An 8,839-nucleotide genomic window follows, 5' to 3' on the forward strand; every position below is an offset into this window, starting at 1 on the left:
TATGAAATGTAGGCACTAGGCAAGGAGATAGATATATGTAGGCAATCAGATAGAGTTATGTAGGCAACAATCAGTTAGAGAATAAGTAGTAATGTGTGTTTTTGTTTTCTGTATGTAAACAATCGTCGTGCATTTTTGATTTTGTAGGCAATTTTAATCAACATTTTTATAGACATTGTTGTGTGTGTTGTTCGTAGGTAATTAAATTAGCATCATAGGCGATACTGTTGTGCTTTCAGCAGGCAATTCTCAGGAATGTTCGCCATGTGTTCGTAGGCAACACCAGTGTGTTTTTGTAGGCAATCAGACATAGATAAGTAGGCAAAACAATGCATAAGCTGTGTTCATAGGCAATCCCGTAGGTAATGACGTGTGTTTTTGTGTTTCATCATCTGATACAAGAAGGGGGGAAAAATACTCACATATTTTTTCTTGCCATTGATTTTGTGCCTTTTTTAGGCAGTACTGTAAGATACGTGAGAAAACTTCAGATAGTTTTGGCATGGCATGGCGTGGAAGCACTAGTTGTGGTTCTAGTAGTAGTAGCAGATTTCAGAGATGGCGCTAACCTCTGCCATTTTACTTTTGGTTAGCAACTAAAACTACGCGTCATATATGGCACACATTGTAGCAGGTTGTAACATCCCGGATGTAATTTACCTTATATTTATCCCAACTCTTGCCGTTTCCGGCTCTAAGTTATTTTATTTCATCGTTGTCGGGTTTTTTTGTCTCCGTGTGTTGTTGTCTTTGTCATGCATATCACATCATGTCATCATGTGCATTGCATTTGCATATGTTTTTGTCTCATGCATCCGAGCATTTTCCCTGTTGTTCGTTTTGCATTCCGGCGCTCCTATGTCCTCCGGTGGCTTTTTCTACCTCTTTTTGTGTGCGGGTATTAAACGTTTTCGGATTGGACCGAGACTTGTCATGCGGCTTTGGGTTACTACCGGTAGACCGCCTGTCAAGTTTCGTATCATTTGGACTTCATTTGATACTCCAACGGTTAACCGAGGGACGGAAAAGGCCTCGTGTGTGTTACAGCCCAATACCCTTCCTATTTGGCCCAAAACCCACCAAAAACCCCTCCATCATCTAGAGCGTTTGATCACGATCGCGTGACCGAAAACTGCACCTCATTTGGAGCTTCCTAGCTCCCTCTACCTATAAAACTAGCCCCTCCTCCGAAATTTGCGGGTCAATCTCCCCCCTAACCCTAAAAATCTCCTCGCGTAGCCGCCGGACACGTCCGTACCGGGCGGACGAAATCGTCGCCGCCACTCGCGGCGAACCACGTTCCGCCACGTGGCGCGCTGCAACCTTCTCCGCCGCCGGCTCGAGGAGCCCAAGTCGGGCCCCCGAGGCCCATTCGCTGCCCGTGCCGCCAGGGCGCCTCCCCGCCGCCCTTCCTCGCCGCGCCTTGCCGCCGGTGACGCTCCGCCGCCCTCCGCCGTACCTCGCCGGCCACCGCGGCTCCACGACGCCGGCGCCCCGCCGCCTCTTGCCTCCCCAAGCTCCGCGCCGCCCATCGTCAGCGCCGCCCGAGGCCGCCGCCCTCCGTCGCGCCTCCTCCCCGGCGAGCTCTCCTCAGCTCCGGCATCCCCCGTCTCCGGCGAACCTCCGGCGAGCACATCTGCTACAATAACCGCCCGAATCTGGATCTAGATCTGAGACAAACCTCGGTTGACTTTTTCTTCCCATAACCCTATTTTTATGCAATTTTTGACATGCCATAACTCTGCATCCGTAGCTTCGATTCGTGCGTGTAGAATATCAAAATGTTCGCCTCGATGAGTACATCATTTCATCTCATTGCATTGTTTTCATTTGAGCTCATCTTGATGCCCGAAATGCTGTTGGAAGAGGGCTATGTGATGAATTTGTCAGATCTGTTTCAGCAAATGGCATTTTGTCATTTTTGTCATGATTAATGTGTGCATGCTATGATCCCGAGCTCTACATGTGTTTTGTTAAATGCCATGCCATCTTTACAGGGGTGTATGCCATGTATTTTTGTGATATTTGTGGTGACTAGCACAAGCTTGCAAAGTAGTGTAATTGTTGATGCTGATTTCAGGGACTTAGAATTTCACTAAGTCCTTGTCCTGATTTTGTTGTTATGCCATATGTTCATGTTGTTTCCTAGTGATCCGTGCCTCTTTTGAGGATGATCAGTAAGGATGTTTTGTTAATATTGTGGTGCTCTATCGATCCATCTCTTTATTTGCATTTATGGAGTACCCAAGCTTGAGTCAATCGAGCTCTATTTTTGCTATAAAGTGAATCCTGGCAGATTGTTGACATGTTTAGCGATTTTGCCGAGGATGTTGCTATTGATCCGTGCATGCTATGTTGTTGCTCTTGCCATGTCTAGCTTGTATGCTATGTCTTCTTGATAGGTGTATGCTTAGTTTGTCATGCAATGCTCTGTAGTGAGTGCATCGAGCTCGTAAACATGCCTACTCGTTAACTGTTTTGCATGCTCCAGTTTTTCACTAAGTCTGAATTTGTTTATGTTTTTGCCATGTTCACATGCTTGCAATTGTATTTTCTGATCCCTTTTGGCTCAAGGTCATTAAGGGACTTTTGTTAAGTGCTTTGAGTAGCTTCATGCCATGCCTTGCTTTGCCATGTTAAGTTTCTGTAGCATGTAGTTTTCATGCTCTAAAGTGTGCTTCCTGATGATAAATTCTAGACTTGTGTTAATTTCACTAAGTCTAAAACCTGTTATCATTTGCACTTTTGCCATGCTTGTTTGAACCTGTTAATGGATGAACTAGCCGTAGCTCAGTGTTCATCTTTTGTCAAGCTTCATGAGTGGATCTCTGCCATGTATTTTGTTGTCATGTTTGAGTGCTGTAGCATTTTTATCTTGATGCATTTAGTTGGTCACTTGCTGATTATCGCAGACCGGTGACATATTTGTTTTGCTTGCCATTTCCAAACCGTGCATCCGATTCTGGTGATTTTTATATCGATTTCAACCGAAATCACCTCACCTTTCCAGTGGCACTCTTGGATTTCCAAGTTGAGGCCAGGTTCAATCATTCCTTGTCAAATATTGCATATGCATCACATATCGCATCCCGCATATCATACCATGTTTGCATCATGTTGTTTGAGCATTGCACGTGGTTGATTGTGTTCACTTTGCTTGTTGTTCTTGTTTGGGTAGAGCCGGGAGACGAGTTCGTGAACGAGGAGCCTGTTGAGTTCTCTTACGAGGATCAAGGCAACTCTGACAATTTTGCAGGCAAGATGACCATACCCTCGAAATCACTTCTATCTTTACTTGCTAGATGCTCGCTCTTTTGCTATGTCTATGCTACGATACCTATCACTTGCTTATCATGCCTCCCAAATTGCCATATCAAACCTCTAACCCACCATGTCCTAGCAAACCGTTGTTTGACTATGTTACCGCTTTGCTCAGGGGCAACTCTAGGCTGGCCTACCGGAAGTTTGGACAATCTGAGTGTGCCCTGAGAACGAGATATGTGCAGCTCTTATCGGGATTTGTCGGCACATTCGGGCGGTGTTGCTGGACTTGTTTTACCATTGTCGAGGATGTCTTATAACCGGGATGCCGAGTCTGATCGGATTATCTTGGGAGAAGGATTATCCTTCGTTGATCGTGAGAGCTTGTGATGGGCTAAGTTGGGACGCCCCTGCAGGGATTTGAACTTTCGAAATCCGTGCCCGCGGTTATGGGCAGATGGAAATTTGTTAATATCCGGTTGTAGATAACCTGAAACTTAACTTATTTAAAATGAACCAACCGCGTGTGTAACCGTGATGGTCTCTTCTCGGCGGAGTCCGGAAAGTGAACACGGTGTTGGAGTAATGCTTGACGTAGGTTGTTCTAGGATCACTTCTTGATCATAGTTGTTCGTCCGTGTTTTGCTTTCTCTTCTCGCTGTCTTTTGTGAATAGGTTAGCCACCATATATGCTAGTCGCTTGCTGCAGCTCCACATCGTACCTTGTCTTGATCGCGAGGGTGCGAGATTGCTGAGTCCCCGTGACTCACATATTACTTCCAAACCAGATGCAGGGACCGATGATATCGTTCCAGACGATGTTCTTGAGTTCAAGTGGGAGTTCGATGAAGACTCTCGTCGTTACTATGTGTCTTTCCCAGATGATTAGTAGTGGTGCCCAGTTGGGGCGATCGGGGACTTTGTCGCATGTGGGGGTTGATCTTTATTTTGGTACCGTCGTCGGACCATGAGTGTATTGGATGATTGTAATGTTATTCATGTATTTGTGTGACGTGGCGAGTGTAAGCCAACTATGTATCTTTTCCCCTTTTATTTGTTTACATGGGTTGTTGTGAAGATTACCTTACTTGCGACATTGCTTTCAATGCGGTTATGCCTCTAAGTCATGCTTCGACACGTAGGCGATATAGCCGCATCGAGGGCGTTACACAGGTAGTCAAGGATGAGAAAGTTTTACTATGTAGCATATACACAGTTTTTTCAGTATAAACTGAGGAAACCCCCTGACGAGAACAGATTATGAACTGACTCTCATGTTTGCTGGAGGTAAACGTGTGACTCCTGCATTAAGATTCAGGACTCATATAGGTATTTGTTGTAGTAGCTCCTAGTGCATAAGATTGGCATCTTTGCCGCGTTTTTTCTCTGGAGAACTATGCTTTGGAAGTTTGACTTCATATTCAAAGAATAGGTTGCTTGAGTACGTAATTACCTCGAAATCTCATGTATGTTTTCATGTTATTTGGATTCGACTTGAAATCATATGTGGACACTCGATTTTTAGTAACTGAACTTTTTGTCATTTTTAAAAGTTAAATGCGCTGCTGCTTTGATTGAGCTCTGAGTAATCAATCACCTCGAAATCTCATAAGAAGTAATCAATCACCTCGAAATCTCATATGATGTTTTATATAAGCTGGATTTTGGTACTTTGATGTATGGGACTCAATTTTAGTAACTGGAAAACATCATTTTTTAGAAGTTAGATGTGCCGGTACTCGAAGCATTTGTGCAGTTTTTTTCCGCAGCTGATGTGATGGAGTGAAGCTCTGAGCAGATTTCCACAAAATTTTCCCTCTTTTTTGGTGCATTGGATTTTGGGTGGTGGCAGAGTTTGCACCATGCTAGCCCCCAGTCTGTTGTTTTTGCTCGGCCACATTTGCAAGCGCAAGCAATAGTAGGATTAATTTCAGTAATCACACGTTTAAATGTAAACAATGTTGTACATGTATATGTGCAGGCATCTTCATTTGTATACAAGGCATTTTGTGTCAAAAATTTTTATTTACTTAGTAGGAAATTTGTTTCAGCCAAAACACTAAATCACCCACCCCACAATTTAACCACATAGTTTCAGACTACTGTCTATGCAGGCAACTAAGTCATTTTCTACCTGCAATTTTACTTTCTGTTTTCCAACTATGAGATTTCTAAATCATTTTTGCCCACTAATAGTAGAGCAACTTCAGTTTAGTGGGCAATTTTACCAACTAGTTTCAAACTAATTTTTGCAAAGCTTGAAGGCAACTAAGTCATTTTTCAACCTGCAAATTTCACCACCAGAAACTGAAATATTTCTGTGAGTCTCTTATTTTCCTGTCGGGCCCACGTTAGCGCACAGGGAAATGGGCTTCTACTGTCGGGCCGCAACTGCACGCCAGGAATGGATTTCTTTTCCTGTGCGCTCGTCCATCGACACAGGAATAATAATATACCTGTCGGTCGGTTCTCGGCCCACAGGAATAGCCCATTTGGCGCCACGGATTCATCTAATTCGTGCCAAAGGTAGCCCATGTCCCGCCGCTTTGCCAATTCGAGCCCGCCGTTTTTCTCAAAAAAAAGAACATATGGCCTCTATCCCCAGATCGCTCCCAGACCTAGCTCACTCACGAACATTCTCCCCCAAATCTCAGCCCCCAACCTAGCTCTCTCTCCATCGGCCGGCGGCTGGCTGCTCCCTGAATCCCTCGCCGTCGGCTGCGCCCCCAAATCCCTCGCCTATTCCATTCTCTCGTTCGCCCCCTCCGCCCCCAAATCCCTCGCCTCTTCCATCCTCTCGTCCGTCCCCTCCGCCTGATTCACTGGTCAGTAGCCCAATGACCGCTACCTCCGAAGTGTTGCCGGCAAAGCTTCCCGCGGCTTCCAGAAGAGGGTCGTCGTCAACGACCCCGTGGCCGCCGTCACTCGACCACTGCATCCGTCCCTGAGCGGCGCCCTTTCCAATCCAGGTACCACCCTTTCCTGTACAGGTGACGCTCATATGGTATATGAGATTTGTTTGTGGTAAGTGGCGGAGGAGCCCATATGGCTGAATCTTTCATTGTGCTGGTAGTACATGCCTAATCCATCTAGGAATAAGATGGATTTGATAGAGTTGGGGGTTGTGGTTGTTACCCATCCACGGCATAGTATTAGGCCCTATCAGATTTGTGCTGGAAAAAAATACAAATCTGTACGCCTACCCTGATTTGGCACTTGTTTTTTTAGTAGACTATCAAATACTTTGTCTTGCTCATTAGACTACCAAATACCAAAATCTAAGTCAAATCTTTTGCTTACATCTCCCAGGTTACAGTTTTTTTAGTAGACTATCAAATACTTTATCTTGCTGATTAGACTACCAAATACCAAAATCTAAGTCGAATCTTTTGCTTACATCTCCCAGGTTACAGGACTTCTGAAGTTATTTCACTTGTTGACGAGAAAGAAAACATAGTTAAACTGCTGATTGTCAAGGTAGTGGTCAGTACTACATGCTTGTTGTCGTTTAATATTGGTTGATTTCTCAAATATATTCTATGCATGTCTTGTTTTCTGGTCTGATAATGCTTACCAAAGGTTTTTATTATTGTGCTGCTATGATTGTTTTTTGAGCTCTTTCTTTTTCATTTCGTACTATCCTTATGCTAATTATCTTAAATTGTTATGTTGTGTGTAATAGGATTAGATCTTGGATTTGCTAGTGGATTTTGGGAGTTTCTTAGCCTGCTTGGTGACTCCATATTTTTCACTATTTCAACAAGTCTTTGGTAAGCATTAAACTTTCAGCATTACATTTTTATCTTATGTGTACATCTGTTTGCTTCCAATTGCTATATATGTATTGTTGTTGCTAAATAACTCATATTAAGTATGATATGTTGAGGTTAAATAAGCAAATAGCTGATCTAATCCATTTTCAACACAGAATTTGTTAAATGGTAGATCATGCATGGATGTATAATGGTTGGCAGTATGGTCAAATTCCCTCTAACCTATGGCTTGAACAAACCAACCGATTTCTAGAGCATGCATTCTCCTTTCCCGGCGTAGCCGAAGGTGGTAAAATCAGGTGTCCATGTGCCAAGTGTCGTAATTATAATAAGCACGGTAGGGATGAGGTAGAGAAACACTTGTATAAATACGGGTTCAGGGAAAACTATGAAACGTGGATAGAACATGGTGAGAAGTATGTTCCTAGCCAACAGGGATCTTCCTCTGCCACAAACTGTGCGAGGCATGATGAAATTTTTCCAGGCGTAGCCAAAGGTGGTAATTCCTGATAAAACTAAAGATAATGTGAAGGCAAGAAAAGATCTAGCTGAAATTTGCAACCATCCTTCGATGCACTTGAAATTGAAGGACAATGGGAAGTGGGAGAAGCCAAGAGCACCTTTTGTCATCGATAAGAAGGATGTGATAACCATTCTGAAATGGTTCCAAGAGCTGAAGTTCCCCGATGGGTATGCATCAAGCTTTAGACGGGGATTTAGCCTACTACACAGAAAGATTTTTGGCTTCAAAAGTCATGATTACCATATCTTCATGGAACGCCTACTTCCTGTTGCATTTCGTGGCTTCCTTCCAGAGGACATATGGAAGTGTCTAGCAGAGCTAAGTTATTTCTATAGGCAGCTATGTGCAAAAGAACTTAGCAAGGATACCATACGTTCACTTGAGGAGAATGTTGTTGTTCTTGTATGCAAATTGGAGAAGATATTCCCTCCTGGTTTCTTCAATCCCATGCAACATTTAATCATACATCTTCCATACCAAGCTCGGCTAGGAGGTCCTGTATTAGCTCGATGGATGTACATCTATGAAAGGTAATCATCCATTTCCCTTATGAAGCTCGGCTAGAATGTTGTTGTTCTTGTATGTTCTTGCTCGTCTTCTTATCACCAACTATTTGTTCTGTTTGCAAGTTTACAAGTAAAAATTACTATTGTTCTAGGATGATTACTGTGATTTGGCTAGAGCCACACATCCTGATGATTGGGAGGAGCGAGAGTTAGATGGGCAAATGTTATATGAGTCATCAAGTGGCATTCCTCATGGGCGACTAGCAATAGCGGATGGAGCAATTAAGAAGGCTGATGTTATCTCAATAGCTAGAGAGAAGAAACTGAGGCCGTTATCTTCAACATCATTTCGGCGAACTATTCAAAAAAACGAAGAACTGAAGCGATGAGATATTCAAGAAAACGAAGAACTGAAGCGACGTAATGTGAACCTTCAAAAGATAGTGGATATGCATGGAAGACTTTTCTTGGTACTTGCAAATTTGTGTACATGTTTCAGATTGATTGTTCAAACCAGCTATTCTAATGTTGCATACTTGTTCATAGGCCCTTTTTAAGGAGATGGGAAAAGAACTACCAGAGGAGCTACGCCAAGGAGAAAGTTTCCAACCACATGTAAGTACATTACTTCCTGAAACTTTTTTCTCAAACTGATGGTCAGCCAACCATTGCAAATAAAGAGTATTATGTTATTTGAGTAGCCATTAGCCATATCATGAATATCTTAGATCTTATTGATTGGTAAGGTACTTTATACAGATTTAGCTTGATAGATG

At 43.3% G+C, this 8,839-nt stretch overlaps 1 long non-coding RNA gene across 1 annotated transcript in view; it reads left to right on the top strand.

Moving 5' to 3' along the window:
* The first annotated feature begins 5,867 nt into the window (after positions 1–5,867).
* The window catches only part of LOC123068456 (uncharacterized), a 3,854-nt gene continuing 882 nt past the window's right edge, over positions 5,868–8,839 (top strand). The window contains exons 1-6 of the long non-coding RNA XR_006431764.1: positions 5,868–6,230; positions 6,668–6,738; positions 6,944–7,031; positions 7,190–8,087; positions 8,216–8,533; positions 8,610–8,678. This is a non-coding gene — a long non-coding RNA (uncharacterized lncRNA). The remainder of the gene's footprint in view (positions 6,231–6,667; positions 6,739–6,943; positions 7,032–7,189; positions 8,088–8,215; positions 8,534–8,609; positions 8,679–8,839) is intronic.

Source organism: Triticum aestivum, chromosome 1A (assembly GCF_018294505.1).
Source record: "Triticum aestivum cultivar Chinese Spring chromosome 1A, IWGSC CS RefSeq v2.1, whole genome shotgun sequence".
Classification (NCBI taxonomy): Eukaryota; Viridiplantae; Streptophyta; class Magnoliopsida; order Poales; family Poaceae; genus Triticum; species Triticum aestivum.